We start from the raw sequence: 23,446 nt of genomic DNA, 5'->3' as shown, positions 1-23,446 counted from the left end.
GGTTAAATGAGTGTGATGTGATTGGCCAGTGGGAATGCAAGGGAGGAGTAAAAGTTAGAGTGGGAGGTTTTGAAAGTTGAGAGTGGGGAGTTGGAGAAGGAAGAGGGAGGAATATTCTGTGGGTTGGTCGAGTTGTGTTGTGAGAGAGTGAGAGGAATTCTTAGGTGGAGTCAGATAGTTAGTTGGGATAATCAGTTTGAAGTTGTTAGGAACGAATAGGACAGTTAAGGAACTAAGATTAAGAAGCTGACAAAAAAAATTAACTGAAACCTTAAACGTGTTCATGCTTATAAAAATAAACTTGATTATTTGTTAATGTTAACAACTGACTGGACTCCGTGTGTACCCGTGAGGAGAAATGTGTTGGTGGCAGCGAAGGAAGCAATCACAGTTGTAGCACAAGGTCAACAGACCGTCAAACATCCGGGGACCCTGTGTGACCGCCACACTTGGTTTAGACTTAATGCTGTGTCAGACCATGGTTTGGTCCCTAGCAGTGCAGTGACAGAAGAAACAGGGGAGGAGTGAAGCACCTACTCTTTCAGCACCACACACGGGCACACTGTACGTTCATCTTTAAACCATAGTTTAGTGTAATTAGGGTTTAAACTGGCACATGAACAAGGCAAGTGAGTGACTAAATCTTGGTTGCAGTCCAAAAGGTAGGGTTTAGCTAGGGAAAGTTAGAATGGAGGAGTCTGAGAAAGGTGTGCCCTTTGTTGGCCCAGATAGAGAGAGAAGGTATATTCTGTGCTAATCGGAGATCATCTTTCTTGACTTCGCTCCATGTTTGTTTGTTTTAGTAGGGAAGGGTGGCTGTCTGTCCTGTGGTGAACTTTCCTCTCTGCCATTATCTCACCATCCCTTCCACCTGCCTCTCGTTCACTTCAGAGGGTGTGGTGTAGTGGTTAAGAGCGGTAGACTCGTAATCTGGTGAACCGGGTTCGCTTCCCCACTCCTCTACATGCAGCTGCTAGGTGACCTTGGGCTAGTCACACATCTCTGAAGTCTCTCAGCCCCACTCACCTCACAGAGTGTTTGTTGTGAGGGAGGAAGGGAAAGGAGAATGTTAGCCACTTTGAGACTCCTTCGGATAGTGATAAAGCAGGCTATCAAATCCAAACTCTTCTTTTTCTTCTTCAAGTCTGGCTGAGCATGCCCCAGGAATGTTTCAGGAATTCAGCCTTTACAAATTCCTGAACGAAACATCCACAACTCTCTGACTAATGTGTCACTCGGAACCCAACATCTTTTCAACCTTATTCAGATATTGTGAAACTGCTCTTTGTGGTTCAGACCTGTCAAACGAAATGTTTAAAAAGGATCTTGAGAGAAGCTGGGGCATTTAAAATATCAGAAATCGGTAAAACCAAAATTTTAATAAGGAATGGGGAATTTTTTTATAAATTATCTTAAAGACCACTGTAAACAGTTAAAATCGTTAGTAGGAATGGAATATCACTTGTAGTTTAAAGGTGAATTTTGGATACAATGGAGAGATTAAATATTTGGATTATTATAAAAGATTCAGGAGGAAATGATTAACAATAGGACCCACAAAGGGGAGGAGGGAAGTCCAAGAGATTCCTTGGAATCTCATTTTTATGTTGTATGTTGAGGATGTGGCTGTAAAATTTTAACCTGAAAAACCAAATAAATCAATTTATTTTTTTAAATAAAATAAAATAAACTATGTATATTTAAATATGAAGAAATGACTCCATTGCAGTTGTTCATCTCTGGGATGAGATTTTTAAATGGCACTATTACAGACATGCAAGGCTCGCTCTAGACATTTTGCCACCTAAGGCAGAGGAGCAAATGGCACCCCTCCCCCATCAGAATGCATGGAACTAAAGACTGAGCATATTATTTTGGCACCTGAGGCAGAAAATCTCACAAATGCCTCATCCCTTTTTAATCAATAAATTAAATAACTAGAAACATCCTGTTCTACAATGACACATAAAATCAGCTGCCAGAGGCAGCCGATACGTTTGACCTAATAGTGGGCACATAAACCTTTGTCTCCTCCTCAGATAACCATGGATAAGACTGTGGGTGTCAGTGAGCTTACGTGTTTCCCCACCCCATCATGTCCCACAGGTATTTCAAAACAGTTTCAAAACAAACTAGAGTTAGTACTACATGTGCCACTGTGTTTTCACCAAGCATACTTGGGATCAGATGAAAGGCTGCTACCATGGTTTGAAATGGGTTTGCATATTGTGCCTTGCTTGGGGGTTAAATGGCCCACGTGTTATAGTAACCATTGTTGTTGTTTAGTTGTTTAGTCGTGTCTGACTCTTCGTGACTCCATGGACCAGAGCACGCCAGGCACTTCTGCCTTCCACTGCCTCCCGCAGTTTGGTCAAACTCATGCTGGTAGCTTCAAGAACACTGTCAAACCATCTCGTCCTCTGCTGTCCCCTTCTCCTTGTGCCCTCAATCTTTCCCAACCCCAACATCAGGGTCTTTTCCAGGGAGTCTTCTCTTCTCATGAGGTGGCCAAAGTATTGGAGCCTCAGCTTCAGGATCTGTCCTTCCAGTGAGCACTCAGGGCTGATTTCCTTAAGAATTGATAGGTTTGATCTTCTTGCAGTCCATGGGACTCTCAAGAGTCTCCTCCAGCACCATAATTCAAAATTATCAATTCTTTGGATATCAGCCTCCTTTATGGTCCAGCTTTCACTTCCATACATCACTACTGGGAAAACCATGGCTTTAACTAAATGCGGACCTTTGTTGGCAAGGTGATGTCTCTGCTTTTTAAGATGCTGTCTATAGTAACCATAGTTAGCTCCAAAACTGAAAAAGAGGGAGAAATGCCCACACAATTTATTCATTGCACGATTTCTGTGCCACATCTTCAGCGGCCATTTTGTGTTCCCAGGGAGGCTCTGTTCCCATGGGATACTCCCCATCTCTTAACCATGGATGGTTAAGCAACTGAGCAATGTTATGTCTGCACCAGGCCATTAAAGCCAGGGGAGAGCATCTCATTGACTGTAGTGAATAAAAGCAGCAGTCAAATGTAATGGTGGTTACAGTAAAATACTCTGCGGGCAAGGTGATAGGAGGAAAAAAGTATGACAATTTGGTTCACGTAAAGTGTGGGTGGTGCTGTGGTCTAAAACACTGAGCCTAGGGCTTGCTGATCAGAAGGTCGGCAGTTTGAATCTCCGCGACGGGGTGAGCTCCCATTGTTCAGTCCCAGCTCCTGCCAACCTAGCAGTTTGAAAGCACGTCAAAGTGCAAGTACAGTGGTACCTCGGGTTACAGAAGCTTCAGGTTACATACGCTTCAGGTTACAGACTCTGCTAACCCAGAAATAGTATCTCAGATTAAGAACTTTGCTTCAGGATGAGAACAGAAATCATGTTCCGGTGGCGCAGCAGCAGTGGGAGGCCCCATTAGCTAAAGTGGTGCTTCAGGTTAAGAACAGTTTCAGGTTAAGAACGGACCTCTGGAACAAATTAAGTTCTTAATCCGAGGTACCACTGTAGATAAATAGGTACTGCTCTGGCAGGAAGGTAAACGGTGTTTCCATGCGCTGCTCTGGTTTTGCCAGAAGCAGCTTAGTCATGCTGGCCACATGACCCAGAAAAACTGTCTGCGGACAAACGTTGGCTCCCTCAGCCAATAAAACGAGATGAGCGATGAAACCCCAGAGTCATTCGCAACTGGACTTAACTGTCAGGGCTGCTTTACCTTTTTAAAGTTAAATAACAAAGAGCAGAATGTTTTGAAATTGGAAGCCAGGTCCTTCTTTTTGTCGAGATGATGGAATGTAGTTCTGGGAAGATTCATGGCCTAAGAAGTGCTTTTGCTTCAAACCTTAACTGCACTGTCTTTTCATCCATTGAATGATGGCTGGGTCATGCTTTGAAACACATTCTCCCTTTTGCAGTACGGTCAATTGACAGAAGCTTGGCTTCGTTCAAGAAATCCTGATATCAAGATTTAGTTTCAGAGATGCAGTATTTTTTTCTCCGATACCTCAAATATGTTCTTGTATGGTTAGACCTGTTTTACCTATTTTTGATACTGCATTTTAAAATTGTTGTAAACCACCCTGGGGTGGTGTTGTGAAGGGTGGCAAGGAATCTAACTTATAAGAGTGAAAATAATAGTATAAACATCACTTGTTAATAAATATGCAATAAAACAAAACAATCCACCAACGAAGATGGCAATGGCAATATTGTTATTTTTATCATTATCGTCATCTTCCTCGTCATCAGTGGATGGCTTTATTCTATTGTACATTTATTAAGAGATGTTGTCATTCACCCATGGTTTATATGACTTTTTGTTATGTTAGTGAATTATCATATATAAACTTTTATTGTGAGTCAAATAGAGCAGGGTTTACCGAGGGAAAATAGCATCCCCCTCCAGAACCCAACTGTCACATTGCACAAACAAATACACACACACACACACACACACACACACACACACACACAACAGGTGTTCTACCTGTCACATTCCACCCTCAGCCAATCAGCATACAACACATAAGACACACAGCAACATTCCATCCTTCTCTCACTCCCCACTTTGCACTCATGTCAGTGACGCATTTCCAAATGGGGTAGTCTGTTATCATGGTACCTAAACAAACAATCTAACTTAATCATATGAATGGAAGTTTACAAATGTTACTGGGAGTGGTACAGGGAACGCCTGAGGGATCTCTTATCCAGCATAATAATAATAATAATAATAATAATAATAATAATAATAATAATAAATTTTATTTATATCCCGCCCTCCCCAGCCGAAGCCGGGCTCAGGGCGGCTAACAACAATAAAATAGTACAACATTCTAAAATCATTTCATTATAAAATTAATTCATCTCAAATTGATGGCAACCATTAGTCTAAAGTTCTGTGAAGATTGCCAAAGAAGGGAGTCAGGCTGTGCCCTGACCAAAGGCTTGGTGGAACAGCTCTGCCTTGCAGGCCCTGCAGAAAGATGTCAAGTCCCGAAAGATTCTCAAGATCCCTTTAAAAGGAGCACAAACACAAAGGGTTGTATCCAACACTGCAAAAGCAGAATTCTATTTGTGTAATGGGACTTCTCCCCTCACACCCCAAGAATCTGCTCTAGAGGGTCCCCCAGTTCTTAGTTTTGAGGGTGCAATAGGGGGCTAGAGGGGAAGGGAGAATGAGGAAGTTGTACACATCGAAGTTTGCTGAGTGAGTGGAGCTGCAATAGCCAAGAGTTTTCCATTTTTCTTATTGGGCTGTTCTTTATTTTTAAGGTGTGTGTTGTTTTTTAATGTAGCATCGTATGTACCCCAACCTCCAAGCCATAAGAGACTCCAGGGGTACCAGCGCTTACCCAGGGTTCACTTTTCTTGGAATGAAGGTCATTGGAGACTGTGGTGTCTTTTGGATATATGGCTTTATGCACACATATGTTCAACCACAGCACAGGATGGAAGGGCTCACAGCATTAACACTCCAACAGCTTTTGCTTCCCATTAGGTTTCCAGTGGGGTTGATCCTTCAATCGCTTTGGATTCAAGCCTTGGTGTCCCCTTCCAGCTTCATCCCATACTAAAAACCAAGACTAGCTCTACCTACCTACAAGATGATGTGGTCTCCAGCCACCAGCCAGTTGTTCCCATGGCAACACATCTGTACTTGGTTGTCAGGATGCTGTCAGAGGCTCCCATCTGGTTGCCCAGGAAATTAAAAAGACCAAAGTTTCTTACAGTCCTTTTTTATTTCAATATTTACAGAGGGAGGCTATAGAACTCAGCCTCTTGGATAATAGTGTTGTCCAAGTGAATCCCACCCCGTCTCTCCCACTTCCTCATTCGTCTCTTCTATGGGTGCTGCTACGTGCCCTTTGTCTTCAAGCTCTTTGCTCTCCTACTTTTAATGCTCACCGGGTTCTGGGAGATGGAGGGTCTGGAATGCTTTCTAATGACAATGTATCAGTCAAATGTTGTTCTGGCTCTTCCATGATTTCCCAGCTTTCCCCCTCATCTGCCTCTGAGCTGCGACCTCCCTCAAAGCCCTGTTGTAAATCTATACTGCCTTCCTCTTCCTCCTCCCTGGAAGGGTCAGAATGGGGAGGCAGTCTCCACCATTCCTCCTCTGCCCAGCCCTGACATCGGCCAACCTTTTAGACATGTAAATAGGGTGCTTAACAGGCCCAGCTGGGTCCATTAATTTAACAAAGAAAGTGATCTGACCATTTCAGCAGCTCCTTTTACTGCACACTACAATTTTACAGATACTAAATCGCAGGCTTGGCTGGAAGATATAGGCATCATACAAATCAACCCCTCAATCCTATGACAGTACTTTTGCAAACCTTGGTGATCCCCCCAGGCATGCTGATTCCTTCCTCTTGCTTTTTGCTGGCACCATTTCCATTCACCCACCCCACCTGAGTTCACTGCTAAAGTGAGTGATGAATACATGCTTATTTTTCAGTAGCTTCACATGCTTAGGATCATAGCCTCATAAATCAGAGCGGGTGGGTTATACCCTAATCTAATATTCATGTTCAGGTCATTCATGCCCATAATATCCACTTTATTCTTTTTTGGCTTTTGATTAACTTCAAAAAAATTAATAAATGATAAAGTAAGTCAAGAACAATTCTGAGGAGACAAGGTTAAATCATAAACATTCAGATTTACATAACTGTTGAAATATTTAAAACATCATTTCTAATGAACTCATGTCAGTGCAATTAAGCACAAAGTCTCTGCAAAGAATAAATATGGGTTTTTATTATTATCAGCGCTGCTAAGCCTTTAGCACATCTGTGGCTCCATTTTGAATTCCTTCCTTATAAAATTGTGGGAACCAACATGCCTTCTGATTAGCCCATTTCCATTATATACATATTCAACACATAATTAGAACATTTCAAAACTATTCTATAGAACACACAATAAAAGGCGAGCGAAATTAGAAATGGAACGTGCATATTATGAGTTTTCAGATGCCTTCTGCGTGGAACTATCTACCAATATTATTACAAGACATTTTTCCTAGAAGTAATTTCGTTGTACAATGTACTGACATGGGTGGTGATCCTCAGCTCCCGTGGTGAAATGTGGATCTTCAGACCTCCCAGTTTGTCCCTCAGGTCCCTCACTAAACCTCACTCCCTTCCCAGGCTGTACTAGGCCTCTCCAGGCCACATTTGTCCATGCTCTCCTTGAGTGCTGTTGCTTGATGAAAAGTGACCTGAAAGATAGAGAGATGTTTGCATGTATGGGGTGTGTGAGATAAACAAATGGTAAGAAGATGAGGTGCCAGAACTCATAATGTGCTAAAACTGCCATGGGTGCCAGCACAAAATGGCCGTCAGAAAAAAAGAGAGGTGATGGTTCTGTACCATCTCTCTCACACACAAAGATTTGTCTGTGGCTGGAATGTGCAAAGGAAAGAATCATAGCAATTGCATACCCTCCAACATTTCTCCAATGAAAATAGAGACATCCTATTCCATCATCACCATTTTATTATTTATACCCTACCCATCTGACTCTGGGCAGCTTCCAACCTATATAAAAACATTTAAAAAAATGTTAAACATAAAAAAAACCTTTACTATACAGGGCAGCCTTCAGATGTCTTCTAAAGATTGTATAGTTAGTTATCTTCTTGGATTAGGGGGTAGCATAACTCCATACCCTCCAACATTTATCCGATGAAAATAGGGACGGCCTAAGGAAAAGTGGAACATTCCGGGATCAAATCAGAAACAGGGGTGGCTTCTGTAAATCTGGGGATGTCCTTGGAAAACAGGGACACTTGGAGGGTCTGCAGTTATTCCACCCACTTTTGCCTGTGGCCTGATCCAACACTGCCCTGTGGCCCTGGTTGGTTCCCCACGAGGGAACGCAGCTTTCAAACTGGAAAAAAGTCCTCTGCTCCTCCTTCAGAACCTATAAAAATGGAACTTCATTTTTATACCTTTAAAATAATGTTTATCATTTAAAATAATTCATTTCATTCCACTGTAAATGCTTATAAGGGCTGCTGCTAAAATCAGACAAAATATATAACCTACATGTAGCAGTAAGATGAATTGCCTAATTCAGGAAGGGACCTCTGCACCCGAATAGATGTGAAATGCTGGGAAATTGTCAAAAAGAAGGAGCATAGCACCACTAAATTGCTGTAGATCAGTTCGTGAGTATCAATATTTTTACGAGTGTATTTTAATAACTTGAAGGCACTGAGGTATCGGTATTGCCAAAAGCATTTGTGAAAAACTGCAAACAGTTTCAGGACCGTGCTTATTTTATTATTTATTCCTTAAACTTCTTTTTAACCTGCCTTTCAGGATACAAATAGCTCCATGGTGCCTTACAAGAAACACTAAACCACATTTTCTAAACTCTTCCCAAATAAATAAAGCCACCAGGATCCTTTACACAAGGCAGTTGGTGGAATAATAACTCTCTGGTGGGGAAGGGATAGTCCCAGTAGTGCAGACTTTGAGGTGGTCTCTTCTTGCCTCCCATTTTCTCCTGGAATCCATCCCACAGGACAGTTGATGGCAGCTCCCCCTGTGGGTGGGAGGACAGAAAACTCTTGCAGGAACAGGCCATGAAGAGGCTTTCTTCAATGCTTTTTGACATTCTTCCAGAGCTTCAGTACCTACTCTGGAAAATGGCATACATTTATTAAAATACACTAATTAAAAATGGGATGTGCTGAAACAAAATATTACTTATTGGCATTGATACTTATGAACCGATTCAGTGACGCCATGTTCTTTCAGTGGGAACAGTGTTAATGGAATCCTTTGTTAAAAGAGTTTACTTGGATCACAAACCATGATTTACATTGTTTAAAATTGTTCAGGACAGCAGATTTAAATCTAAGAAAGCATTAAGTGAGCCCCTGCTCCTCTTGCCAGCTTGTTTAAATTACATGCATGGCAACAATTTTCCATCTCTTGTGTTATTATGTTGAAATTCTCTTCCAAAACAATTCTGCATTTTCTCTAGAAACCTCAGCTGTGCTCAGTTCACTATGAAGTGAGATTCTCCTTGGTTTTCTGAGCATGTAAGGAAGGGCTGTCTGTCAGCAACAAATGCAAATTTTGGAGTGAAGTTAAACAAGTAAGCAACCTATTGATCCCATTGGCAGCCCTTGGCCTGACCTTCAATACTAAAAACAAACAAACACTGAAAGCACCTTCTAATGGACAATATGCACTGAAATCTCAAAAGACAATTACAGACGTTTTGTGAGCATGCTATCTACCACATGGCGAGGCTCATTTACCCCAGGAAAGTGCATGAACCTTAATTGGCTGAATTCTGCTAATTGCCATAGTTAATAAAGCTAATAATGTAGGTTTTTCTTTTGATGCCATGACTTCTTCAAGAATGAAGCACTTACCTGCAACAACAAAAATAAAAAATAAAACTGTGTAAGTGGTATTTATAAGCCTGTAGTAGGACAAACATTTGCATTAGTAAAAAGCAGGTGATTGGGCAGAGCTCAGAGGAAGGGAGAGAGAGAGAGAGATTTGCTTACTTCACTTTAATGCAGACATACTTAGTTCTTTAATGAGTATGTGAACTGAACTGAACTGAAATTTGCACTTTGCATGAATTTTGCAATGCAGTTCTCTGACCAAAAAAAATGTAGGAAAAGCATATGTTAGGAGACAGTGTGCACAAAATAATGTACACAAATCCATTATATTAGGGGAAACTGTTTGTGAAAATGCATGTTTGGAGAAATGCAAACAAACATGTATGTGAATTTTTACGCAGAATTTGAAAAGTCATCAAACAATTCCACTACGTGATCTAAAAATGGAACAAACAGAAGACAAGAAAAGTGAGAAATGGAGGGAAGCAAAAAATGGACAGATTTATCCATCCTTAGCCCAGACCTCAGCATTGCAATGCCCTTCTTAAAACTGATTGTAGGGCTTGCCACACATGATCAAGACACACCATATACATGGGGAAGAGGGAATTGACTGAAATGGGCGATCAACAGTATTATGTGTCTGGAGAACCTTTCCTACAAAGATTGGCCAGAAACATTTGAGGATTTCTAATTCAGATGTATAGGGTGTTTCAGTTTTCAAAAAGGCAAGGAAGAGGATGAAAGTAGAGCCGTATAAAGTAACTCCGAAAGTGGATAAATAAATGCTTTCCTCCCTCTCAAAATACTAGAATCTGGACTTACCCAATGAATCTGAATGTTGGAAGATTCAGGAAAGGCAAAAGAAAGTGCTTCTTCAATTTTATAGCTGAACTATAAAATTCATTCCCACAAGATGTAAGGATGACCACCAAACTGAATGGCTTTTGGAGGAAATTAGACAAATTAAGAGGAAAAGGCTAACAATGGCTTACAGTCATGATGGCTGTACAGTGGTACCTCGGGTTACATACGCTTTGGGTTACATACACTTCAGGTTACAGACTCCGCTAACCCAGAAATAGTACCTCGGGTTAAGAACTTTGCTTCAGGATGAGAACAGAAATTGTGCTCCGGCGGCACAGTGGCAGCAGGAGGCCCCATTAGCTAAAGTGGTGCTTCAGGTTCAGAACAGTTTCAGGTTAAGAACGGACCTCCGGAACGAATTAAGTACTTAACCTGAGGTATCACTGTAAGGGACACGGGTGGCGCTGTGGGTTAAAGCCTCAGCGCCTAGGACTTGCCGATCGAAAGGTCGGCGGTTCGAATCCCCGCGGCGGGGTGCACTCCCGTCGTTCGGTCCCAGTGCCTGCCAACCTAGCAGTTCGAAAGCACCTTCGGGTGCATGTAGATAAATAGGGACCGCTTACCAGCGGGAAGGTAAACAGCGTTCCGTGTGTGCTGCGCTGGCTCACCAGATGCAGCTTGTCACGCTGGCCACGTGACCTGGAAGTGTCTGCGGACAGCGCTGGCTCCCGGCCTATAGAGTGAGATGAGCGCACAACCCTGGAGTCTGGCAGGACTGGCCCGTACGGGCAGGGGTACCTTTACCTTTACCTATCCACATGCCTCTGAATACCAATCCTGGGAATTTCAAGCACGAAGGGTGTTGTTGCATTCATTTCTGCTGTTGAGCTGCCAATAGGTATCTCCTTGGCTATTGCAAGGTTCGAATGCTAAATCTGATGGGCCTTGGGTATGCTCTGGCAGGGCTCCTCTTATGTCCTTGAATGTACTGAATAAAATCAATAAACAAAAAGTTCCAATTACTTAGAACGTTTACTGTTGACAGGACAACAGTGCTTGCTGGAAACATTTTTTCATCATGAGAATTAGCACAGGTTCATTGGGGATTCAAGACCTCAAACGTAACATGACTTAGCCAATAGTGAAATCTGCAATTGGGGGAGAGAAGAGAGAGGATTTGTTTCATTAAAACCCTCTTCCAAGTAAGGCTGAAACAACGTGTTTTGGTCAAACACCAGTGTTTCCCAAACTTAGGTCTCCAGCTGTTTGTTTTTTTACTACAACTCCCATCATCCCTACTTAAGCAAGACCAGTGGTCAGGGATGATGGGAACTGTAGTCCAAAAGCAGCTGGAGACCCAAGTTTGGGAAACACTGGTCTGCACCAAAAGCAGCAGCTTCATATCTTCTCCTCTTCCTTCCCAGACCCTCCAGTATCAAGTAATCTGACTCAGCGCCACTCCATTGGCTACCATGTGCAACAGTATCCAATGTTTCCGTCTATTAGATATTACTGGGGGAGGAGGGAGATACTTTCAGCAGCGGCCTCACAATCTCCTTAATGTCTGTTCCATCCAGTGCATGCATGGCACAGCAGCCTAAGCCAACTACAAAGCAAATACATTTTAAATTATTTCCCTTGGGGGATTTCTCTCTTTTTCTTTTTTGCATTGCTCATATTTGCCCTTTAGACACTTGGAAGCCCTGCAAGCCAGCTTGTTGTGCTCCTAATGATTAAGGCAGAATAAAAAAAGCCTGCAGATGGAACGTAGTTGGACCTGACATTTCAACTCCGGATCTGACGAGGGAATTCATCTATCCTAAGTAAACCTTTCCTCCTACAGTGGGAGCTCCTCCATTTGAGCCTGCATGAACTTGACTAAAGCTTTGTTAGAAGTCCCCTCGGACAGTGCTGACACTCTCTCAGGTTGCTGACAGCAAAACCCTGCAGATTGCTCCAGGGCTTTTCTGCATCGCTTCATCTGCTGCTATGATCAGGTTTTTTAAAGTTCGCCTTGAAGTTTTTGCCTGTGAGGCTCTGAAAGGCAAATACTTCTAAAAGCATATTCGGCAGTTTTGATGGAAAACCCAGAAAATCGCACTGATAGCCTTAATGAGGAGGGGGGGTGAAGCACTCGAATCAACTACAAAGCAGATTTTGAAAGAGTTATATGGTGCTTCATTACATTAAAAGGTTTACTGCTTGATAGGACGTCTTGCTCCTTCTGCAGCCAATGGCCTTGGTTCAAAGCTACATAGCTAAGCCTTGCCTGGAGTACCTACTTAGCACATCAGCTGTTTGACTGGCAGGAGGCAGCAGGTAAGGAATAAATGCAGCACCCTCTTTCAGACAGCTGATTGGTGCTACTCAGAGGCTCTGACTGGGTGTATATTTGTACCACACTGCTGAGAATCTCACTGACAGCAGCCATTTTGTATACACAAGGCCTACTTATGATTGTGGATAATAATTGCGTATTGCCCCCTAGATCCATCAGGGTGAATAGATAATAACTTCAGTCACATATTCTGCTAAATATATTATAGCAGGTATAGTCAACATGGTGTCCCCAAGACATTGTTGGACTCCAACTCCCATCAGCCCCAGTCAGTATGGCTATTGGCCAGGGGCAGTGGGAGTTGTAGTCCAACAACCCTGAGACAGCAATACCTCTCAATGGCTACCTCTTCTTTATAGAGTTGCTCACTAGAGCTTGATTCCTCCCAGATCCTCAGTTGTATTTGCTTTGCAGCTGTGTGAATCTATCGCTGTAGCCTGAAATATACAATCAAATATTCCTTCTGCTAATGTGAAGGTAAGGGAGGTATTTACTTACAGTATCTATAATAAAAAAATCCAACTTCCACGCCAATGCTTTTCCTAAACCCATGTCACGGCCATCTTTAAATCTCACTTTTTCCTTTTAAAACACTAACTTTCCAATATCCCGGTAACTGTGGGGTATAGAAGTGGTACAAAGTCAGCCAGATACAGATATTATATCTAACAATGGTGCTTACGTTTATTTATGACAAGATAATTAAGTGTGTAAGCTTATCTGGTTACTTTAAAATAGCAATATATCCTTAAATGAGTGTGCACTTCATCAGCTTGTGACTGTCACTGTCAGCTATATGTTTGTTTGTTTGTTTATTATTTAAAAAAAATTATATACTGCTTGATGGTAGTAAACTGTTTAGGTGGTTTAAAAGACATATTGAAATTGGCAAAAAAAAAAAAAACCCAGCAAAAAACATAATTAATATTAACAGTAAACAAGACTAAAACACATCAACATCTGCATATACTATTATACTAAAGGAGCTTTAATGAAGCAGTTAATTAAAACCCTTTAATCAAATTGCACTTTTTATTCTCTCTGTCTCAGTTAAGTTTTATCAACACTATAACTGAGAACTATGCTGGAAGCCCCTTGTTCCAACCCTTTGCTGGCCCACTGCAGTGCAAGTTTGCCTTCCTGTCCTGGCCTGGAAATCTTCCTTCTGCTGTCATCTTTTTCTGGCTGACTCCATAGATACCTTCTGCTGTCATCTTCTTCTGGCTGACTCCATAGATACCAAGAACCAACAACTCTACTTCATTCCAATCAACTAGCCAACTCCAACACTCCTCTGATGACCAGCACCCAATCAGCACCACTTCTTCTGGCCCCACTAATCCAGCTCTAGCCAATCATATTGTCTAACCGAGCATTCTAAACCTGCATCCACCAATCAAAATATGCACATTGTCTGTCTCTCTTTGGCATACTGAGAATTCTAACTCACCCCTGCCAGTTGCGGCCCCACATCAACAGTTAAACTAACTCTCAACAAACCAAACAGAAAATGTTCCTCTTCAAACACATTGCAATGTACATTATAATTCATATGTCACAACACATTGCACAATGCCCGTTACAATGTAATTCAGGTAAACAGGATTCTTTTCACAACTACAAGCTTAGAAATATCAGATCAGCAACTTGGGGGGAAAATATTCTAGAATATTTTTTTCTCATAGGAAAACACAAGAACCAGCCATTAGTCAGTGTGGTGGCAGTGGTGGTGAGAGCCAGTGCGGTGTAGTGGTTAAGAGCGGTAGTCTCGTAATCTGGGGAACCGGGTTCGCGTCTCCGCTCCTCCACATGCAGCTGCTGGGTGACCTTGGGCCAGTCACACTTCTTTGAAGTCTCTCAGCCCCACTCTCCTCACAGAGTGTTTGTTGTGGGGGAGGAAGGGAAAGGAGAATGTTAGCCGCTTTGAGACTCCTTAGGGTAGTGATAAAGCGGGATATCAAATCCAAACTCTTCTTCTTCTTCTAGTCTATCCAATGCTGTGTTGCCTATATTAAAAGCCCACCTGGGTTTCAGATGGGGGTATTTCACATGCAAAGGTCTTCTGTAATGAAAGCAAGGGATGGATAAACTGTTGCCCTTCAGATGTTACTGGACTACAACTCCCATCTTCTCTGACCACAGGCCATGCTGCCTGGGGATGATAGCAGCTGGAGTCTATAAGTGAGTTTCCTCACTTAGCCTTAGACTCTATGCAGTATTAGTGGGAAATATATGGCACTGGGTGGTTTTCCTGTTGGACTTAGCAAAAGCTGTAGATATGCTTCCTGTTCAAACTGAAGTTCCTAAAACATTCACCACGAAATCTCCCTTTTTAAAAATTAGTGGACAAATATTTTCTGAATATTCTCTGGGTGCATGGAAATTCGCCTAATGCTCATATTAATTGCACTCTTGTGTATGTTTTTCTCTTCTCTCTCCCCAGTATTTCTTTTGCAAAGTAAAAGCTACAGTAGATTCCTCCACTGCAGCTACCCAGGGGATATGTTCCTTCCTATTCAAAATAACAGGCCTTTTCCTTTAATCTATACAGGATTCACATTCACAAGCAGCCATCGTTAGGCAAGAAAATTCAGTTGAAAAGGCTAATGTTCTGGATGTTCTGTATGCTTCTCACCATGCTATAGAATTTCTGCTTCTTCAATTAGCAATCATTCCCCACAGAAATTGATAGCTGAAGGACTGATGGCCAATAATGTCCCATAGAATGCAATACCCATTTGATTGTTGAATGAAAGAACTTATCAGCTGGAATGACCCCACATGTCATCTTTACATCTGCCAAGACAGCATGACTGTAAAGAGTGTGGTGTGGCAGTAACAATATGCGTTGCACTAATGGAAGAGTTGGAGTTTGTATTTCGGTGTGACTCATCGGCACTCATCACACCACTTATTCATTTCAATATACACATATGTGCATTTCTGTATCTACACACACATAGTGGAAAAGATTGGTGGCTTGATGAGCTGCAGCGGGGAGGATATGTTCCTGAAAATGGCCCCCCTTCCAATTTCCCTGATGGGTGCCTTCATTCAGTAGAGGGGGCATCATTGGTTACCATCTAAAGTGGTACCTCGGGTTACAGACACTTCAGGTTACAGACGCTTCAGGTTACAGACTCCGCTAACCCAGAAATAGTTCCTCAGGTTAAGAACGTTGCTTCAGGATGAGAACAGAAATCGTGTGGCAGCAGTGGGAAGCCCCATTAGCTAAAGTGGTACCTCAGCTTAAAAACAGTTTCAGGTTAAGAACGAACCTCCAGAACGAATTAAGTTCTTAACCTGAGGGACCACTGTACTATTTCTCAGTAACATGGGTTCAATAGCATGACAGCAGCAGAGCTGCTCTCCCAGTCCTGGTGCCATTGCTGCTTACCTGGATGGTAAGAAACCTGAGCAGTGTGGATGTATCTATAGGACCTAGGGGAGCGGGTGGCTCAGTGGCTTGCTGATCAGAAGGTTGGCGGTTCACACAATGGGGTGATCTCCAATTGCTGTGTCCCAGCTCCTGCCAACCTAGCAGTTCAAAAGCACACCAGTGCAAGTAGATAAATAGGTACCACTGTGGCAGGAATGCGCTCTGGTTTCCGTCATGGTGTTCCGTTGTGCCAGAAGCGGTTTGGTCATGCTGGCCACATGATCCGGAAAGCTGTCTGTGGACAAACGCCGTCTTCCTTGGCCTGGAAGCGAGATGAGCACCGCAACCTCATAGTCGCCTTTGACTGGACTTAACCGTCCAGTGGTCCTTTACCTTTACCTTCCTATAGAACCACCACCATCAATCCAGCACTCCCACTGGTAATGGGGTGCAAACACAAATAATGGTATGGACCCAGGTAAGCAGCAGTGTCACCAGTGGTGAGGGGGTGGCTCTGCAGCTGTGCTCAACCATATGTGCCACTGCTAGTCTTGAATGTGAAGACCAGGAACCAGATCATTCCTGAGCTCTCAGAATGCTGCCAACACAACAGGCCAATTTAGCTCAACAGTGGAGGAGTGCATGTTTAGTAGCTCAGGATCTGCCTCTTGATGTTCGGATTAAAGAATCCCATCCTTCCCATGGTGACAGCCAAGAAGCAGATAAACAAGAAGAGTTCTTACCAAGTAGTTTATTCAGTATTCACAGAGACAAAGGAATGTAGTCTCCATTAAATAATGGCATTGCTCTGAGTAAAGTCCCATCCCCTCTGTCTCTTCTATTCTAGGTCATGCCTGCATTGGCTGGTCTGACCTTTTGCTTCTGAGCTCTCTGTTCTACTGCTTTCAATGCCTGCCTGGTCCTGGGAGGGGGAGGGGGTCAGGAATGCTTTCCAAAGACACTGAGTCTGTCAGCTGTCTCTCTCCTGGTGATTCTCCTTCCTGCTGTTCCTCTCCCAATATTTCCCAGCTTTCCCCTCTGCAGCTTCTGAACTATGACCTTCTGCAAACCACTGTTCTAAATCTATACTGTCCTCCTGTTCTCAGGAAGGTTCAGGAGAAGGGGGGCGGTCCCCACCATTCCTCCTCGGTCCAGCCCCTGACACTTGAACAAGCTACAATATCTGCATGTCCTAGAGCATTGCTGATGCCACTCCCCAACCCACAATCATCAGATGACACTGGGAAAGAGAGGTGCCAATTTCTCTCCCCTTAGCCCTTATTTGGAACCTTCTTCAGAACTCTTGTTCTTCAGCTGCTAGAGCATTTTGATCCAGAACACCCCGTGGACCTCAGTGCTGCACCTGCCCAGTGTTCAAACAATGCCAAAGCGGCCCTCCTCTTTTCACAGATGGAGAATTGTAAAAATCAAAACATCATAGCATCATGGTGCTAACACAGAGAAGTATGACGATAGCTATCCGCTGTGAACCACAGGAGTACTTCCAGATGGAGGTTTATTGTGGAATCGGTGCTGCTCTTGCAAGCCTTTCATACCAGCCACATGATGTTGTGATCATCAAAATGCCTACTCACACTTAATTTAAATAATAATTTTAAAATCCTGATTTCCTCTTACTACAGAAAATCTATTAAGTAAAAATAAAACTCTTACACCTCTGGAGTCATTGCTGTGTTTGGAGCAGCTTTTCTCTTAAGATCTCAAAGCATGTGGAGAATTACAATGAAATTCCATCCAGACTGAAATAAAAATGCAAAAGGCTTTCACAATACCTCTTTATTTTAATTTTGGTATACCTAAGGTTGTGCACACATGGCCAATGGAGCCTATGTCATCCACACAGAAGCTAGATCTGTTGCATTTTTTTCCTGCCCCTGAAAAGTGCTTCTTGAGAAACTGGTTTCATTCGAAAAGCAAAATATCTTAGCTGATTGATTCTGCATTACCCCACAGTGTGTCTCTTTAAAAACAGATGAAAACTGGTGTAGGTGGTCCTAGCAATGAGGGCCGTATCTGTCAGGAACTCATCCTACTCTCGAGTAGGACCCTGGCTGAGACACATGCCTGACTGGCATGTCCCCTCCCTCTTGGTCGATTGTTCGGGAGCTTCAAAAGCTTTCTTCAGCCCAAACATTACAGCGACCAATTCCAACAGACATCGGCACACTTAGGGATCCACAGAGTTTGCACAGCTTGTGTAACAGACCTCAGCAACTCAGCATTTTGCCTAATCCACTTTATTTACATATAAACACACATGGAACACTGCAAATGGCTCCCTCTCTCTCTGTCATCAGACAGCAAAGAGAAATAACAAAGGACAATAGTCCCACTTCACGGAACACAGTAGCACAAACATTCTGTCTCCGTCACTTCCCACTCTGTGGAGTCAAAACATACACCATCATGTGATAGACAAAAATCCCATGACCTCAATCACGGAGCAGGAATTCTAACAGTATCCATGCCTGACCAAAGACATTGTGGGTGGTCATATACCAAGATCACAATAATCATTCACCTGGGGCATGTGAAGGGGGGAAAGGCAGGGATAACCTAAGCAAGGAGAGGTTTTTCAATGTGTGTCAAGTAAGTACACCCAGCCTTCTGGATAGCAGGATCTGGACTGAAAGGAATATGCTGAGGATGAGCACAAATGGCTCCAGGTTGTTGGGAACAAACCATACATTTTTGCACAATAGCCTATATATCAATGTTTCACAACTTTCTGGTGGCAGCATTTTCAAAAAGCCTCTCCAAAAGCACAAAGCTCTGTTTGCCCATTGTGGTACATGATAACTAGGCACTGGTAGTGGTAACATATGCTCTTGAACTCTTGTGTCACTTCCTGTGGGGGAAGAAGAAAACATTTTAAAAGATGTGCCTGCAGAGGTATAGAAATACCTGTGTGCTTGGCCCAGATTGGGGGAAAGGGAGTGGAGGGCGGTTGAGTAGTGATTGATGGGAGAGGCAGAAAACACAGGACAGGAACATTCCATCAAGGACTGTCCAGTGATGTGGATGGGGAATAACTGGAGTACCTCTGAAAAATCTAAAGCTAATAAACAGAGTTTGTGGATGACTGAGTATGAATCGTGCGCAGAGAAAAACCAGAGATGAATGATCCATTTGCAATGTAAAACTGTTGAGGCGCCCTTAGTCTAGCTACATGTCTGGTGTATTCTTATCAAGTTGACAATTTTCATTTTAAAATGCTGGGTTCTCAGTGCAACCTGTTGACCTTTTCACTTATTTAATATGTGTTGAGTGTAAATTTGCTTCTCCCTACAATCCAGGCAACCCTTTACTAGTCCAACTTTCTATCTGATAATACCCCCCCCCCCCGCTCCAATCCACACAACCTTGACTAGTTTTGATATTACTCTGGCAACCCTTTATTATAATGTATATGTACTAGAATGCAAAGCATTTGCACTTTCTATCATTCCCCTATTTCTAATGTGCTCCTTCACAAAGATACTTAGCCATATTAAAAAACAAGGCTGTGTGCTTAGCAAACCTGCATCCTTCAGATCAAGGGTATTATTACTGCAGCCTCACATTCCTATTTTCTCCGCAGTGCTATTACTGACGGGTGTTTCTTCAGAGCCTGCTAAAATTACTTTCTTTTAATGTGTGATAGTGAGAAAACTTTTGACATTTTATATCTAGTATGACCTGGTATCTCAAAGAATAGATTTACGGAATCGTTTCCCCACCCCAGCCTTCCTCCCACCCCCTCCAAACTTCCTGTGGTCATCTATAAAGATTTCCCTCCAAAAAATTCTCCATCCCTGGAGATTTCAATGTGCCTAATTATCCAGTTTCCAAAGCACAATCAAAGCATCGGAAATTCTTTACTGTTCATGGTTTGTTTGTTTTTAACTTCCAACCTGGGCTCATGCCCAGTTTTGTGTTTTCAGTTATCCTAGGTAATTCAAATCTACTCTCTCATCCATTACAAATATACAACTCTCCTTCTGACAATAAGTTACACTTAAAAAAATTGCACAGGAATTGTGTGGCCTCTGTCCTGCTTCATTATTTCGTATTGTTGTTGCCTCTCAATTTTGTTGTCATCTTAAGAATACTGCGTTGTTTTGTTACATCACAGTTTCATAACAGACAATACACTGGAAGTCTTTAGATGAAGTGTTCTAGAATGTGTTTAAATCATAATTAAAAAATTTAACTTATTGAGAGCTATAAAAATTAGCATGAAGAATAACAATGTGCACTGTTGACCAAAACTGCTATGGTAACAGTTACATGCCTGGCATTGTGACATGTCCCCCTGCTGGGTTAGCTACCAGGGAACTTTGGCAAGTGCAAGTATTTGTGGGAAGTGTAAGACAAGGAGAGAGAGGGAGATGAGAGAAGGAAAGCAAGAAAAGTGTTTTATTAGCTAGGGAGACATTTTATTTGGTAGGGGCTATAGGATTCAGTTGGGTGTTAAAGAGGGAGCTATATTATTAGCTATGGGACGCGGGTGGCGCTGTGGGAAAAAGCCTCAGCGCCTAGGGCTTGCTGATCGAAAGGTCGGCGGTTCGAATCCCCGCGGCGGGGTGCGCTCCCACTGCTTGGTCCCAGCGCCTGCCAACCTAGCAGTTCGAAAGCACCCCCAGGTGCAAGTAGATAAATAGGGACCGCTTACTAGCGGGAAGGTAAACGGCGTTTCCGTGTGCGGCTCTGGCTCGCCAGAGCAGCGATGTCACGCTGAGATGGGCGCACAACCCTAGAGTCTGTCAAGACTGGCCCAAACGGGCAGGGGTACCTTTACCTTTACCTTATATATTATTAGCTAGGGTGATATAGTTTCAAGGAGTTACTATGAAAGAGGAAATTGTATCTTTTAAAATGTAAGTTGGATTTCGTAGTGGCTCCCCCCCCCCCCCAGTTCTATAATTAACCACCAAGATTTAGAACCCTCCAGTCATGGCTGGATTATCCCCAAATGACTGTGCTCTGGGACAGTTTAAATGCTTTAGACTTGCCTTTTTCCTTTGTGGCTATAATTACAGCAAGGCCATCTCCATGTTTTGAAGGGTCTTTTGGCAAGATTTTCTTGTTGAGACCCACTCCTGTCCACAAGATGCTTATGGCAACAAATTCATCTTTATCTTGGAAGTGTCAGGGGGCCCTAAATTCAGTTTTTTAACTTTTCCCCATTCTATCTTTGGTTGAAAAGGATACACAGTCAGTTCAGGCGATGCAAAGTCTATCTCTTGGCTTCCAAGAAGGAACCAGAAATCAAAGTATCCAAGGCCTGGTGACCAGAGGATGGACACAACTTCTTGACTGTGAGTCCTGCTTCCTGTTTTGTAGGGCTTTCCCATCTGGCCTGGGAGGGTGGGGCCGTGACTAATTCCAGCTACAAAACTGAGGCTGAACAAACTATTGGGCTAGGGTGTTGTTGCTGCTGGGGGTGCTCTTGGTTTTTCATATCTTTATTTTGGAACTGGCAATTTATGTGGAAATTGTTCAGTTTGGTTGTGTACTTTTTGATGTTTAATTTATTGTTCCCGACTACTTCTGTTATGTTTGTAATTAAGTATTTTTCATGTTATCTGCGGCCTTGAGCATGGTTTCAATTATGGAAAGGTGGCATACATAAACCATGTTATTTGTATGATGTATGTAACTTCATCAGATAATTCAGGTGAGCAAATGTCCTCTGCTGAGGGAGAATTATTGTGAGGTCAGTGAGAATCTCACTACTTGGATAAGAAGGAGGCAGTTCTCTGATTCAATAAAATTTTGGAGTGGTGCCTTTGTAAGAAGGAAGATGAGAATTATTTTTCTTCTTACTTTTCTTGTTTCAGTAACAATCTCTCTGAAGATAATACACTTGCTGAAGCAATAGGAAAGTGTTGTGACAAATTAAAGCCACAACACCTTGGATGTTAGAACAGGGGTCAGCAAACCTTTTCAGCAGGGGGCCAGCCCACTGTCCCTCAGACCTTGTGGGGGGCCAGACTATATTTTGAAAAAAATAAAAAAATGAACGAATTCCTATGCCCCACAAATAACCCAGAGATCCATTTTAAATAAAAGGACACATTCTATTCATGTAAAAACATGCTGATTCCCGGACTGTCTGTGGGCCGGATTTAGAAGGTGATTGGGCTGAATCCGGCCCCCAGACCTTAGTTTGCCTACCCATGTGTTAGAGCATCTTCATAGGGTCACCAGTTCGGGTCAGTATCCACCCATCTCTCCATTCATGACTGAGAATTAAACAAAAATGCCAATAAACCCTTGGCCACATCACAAGTTAAGCTGAATCCTGCACCCTCAGAAATTCTAAATAAATTCTAGAGCTCCTTGTGAATGAGGCAGAAAAACAAAATGTTCTTTTATGAGGGGAAATGTTGGAAAACTGGCAGACAGGGATCAGTACAACACTACTTCCAAGCTGCAGCTTGAATTGTGCTTACCTTGTGCTTGCCTGATAATAGTATTTTATCTTCTTTCTTTCTTTAAAAAATGTATCTTATCGTTTCCATTACTACATCAAAGACAATGGTGTTAGGTAAGATGTAGCAGCAAAACATAAACAGAAATTATCACTGCCATCAGAAAGAAATGTGTACTGCTATAAAACTTAGGAGTGGAAATGTCACTTTCGGTATATTGTGGAGAAATAACTGCTGTCTTCTTTAATTCCAAAAATGGGAGGCTCAGAGGAATATATCTTTTTGCTTGTTGGGACAAAAGAAGAGGTTATGAAAACTATCAGATGCAAGGAAACGAGCCCCACTTCTGTGGCATCATCACGAAAGTACACTTGATCTACATTCACCAGCAAGGGAGTACTGGGCATAGCTGTCAAGCGTCCCTTATTTGGCGGGACAGTCCCTTATCCCAGCGCCATGTCCCGCTGCTGTCCCTTATTGATGATGTCCCTTAAATAAGCTACTGAAGGTAATATGGGCCCTTTCTTTGTCCAGCTGTCCTTTATCAACAACAAATTGTTGCTGTTTTTTGTTGTTGAATATATGCTATATGGTAATTTATGGACCTAATAGGTATCTAAAGCCATTTGCACACAACAAAATATGCATTTTATCAATGTAATTGTTGATCCCTTATTTTGGCTGCTGATCCCTTATTTTCAAATCTGTAAGCTGACAGCTATGGTACTGGGAAGCCCTGGGACCCACACGCATGTCAGAGACAACAGGAAATGGGAACACACAGAGAAAGCTTGCCCGGCGTAAGAGAAATGTTGCACATTCAAGGTCATTGACTGACTCGAGAGAGCATTCACTGATGAAGGAAGATCGAAGGACAGCTTGAGGGGGGAAACTGGTTTGGTTCAACTGCATGGTGACACATCTCTGGGAACAGCCGTGGGAAAACAAGTCCTCTGCATCAAAGAGGCGAAATAAAGTAGGTGAAGCGACTGTGAGCGGACGGCTGGGATTTTATACCAACTCAGCAGAACACGGATGAAAGATTAATGATTTAAAAGCAAGGACAGGGGGAAGGAATGTGACGAGGAAGGTCTTCTGTATCTGTAGAAGACG

This window comes from Podarcis muralis, chromosome 5, assembly GCF_964188315.1.
Source record: "Podarcis muralis chromosome 5, rPodMur119.hap1.1, whole genome shotgun sequence".
Lineage (NCBI taxonomy): Eukaryota > Metazoa > Chordata > Lepidosauria > Squamata > Lacertidae > Podarcis > Podarcis muralis.
The sequence above is the reverse complement of the archived record's forward strand: the minus strand, read 5'-3'. Positions refer to the sequence as shown.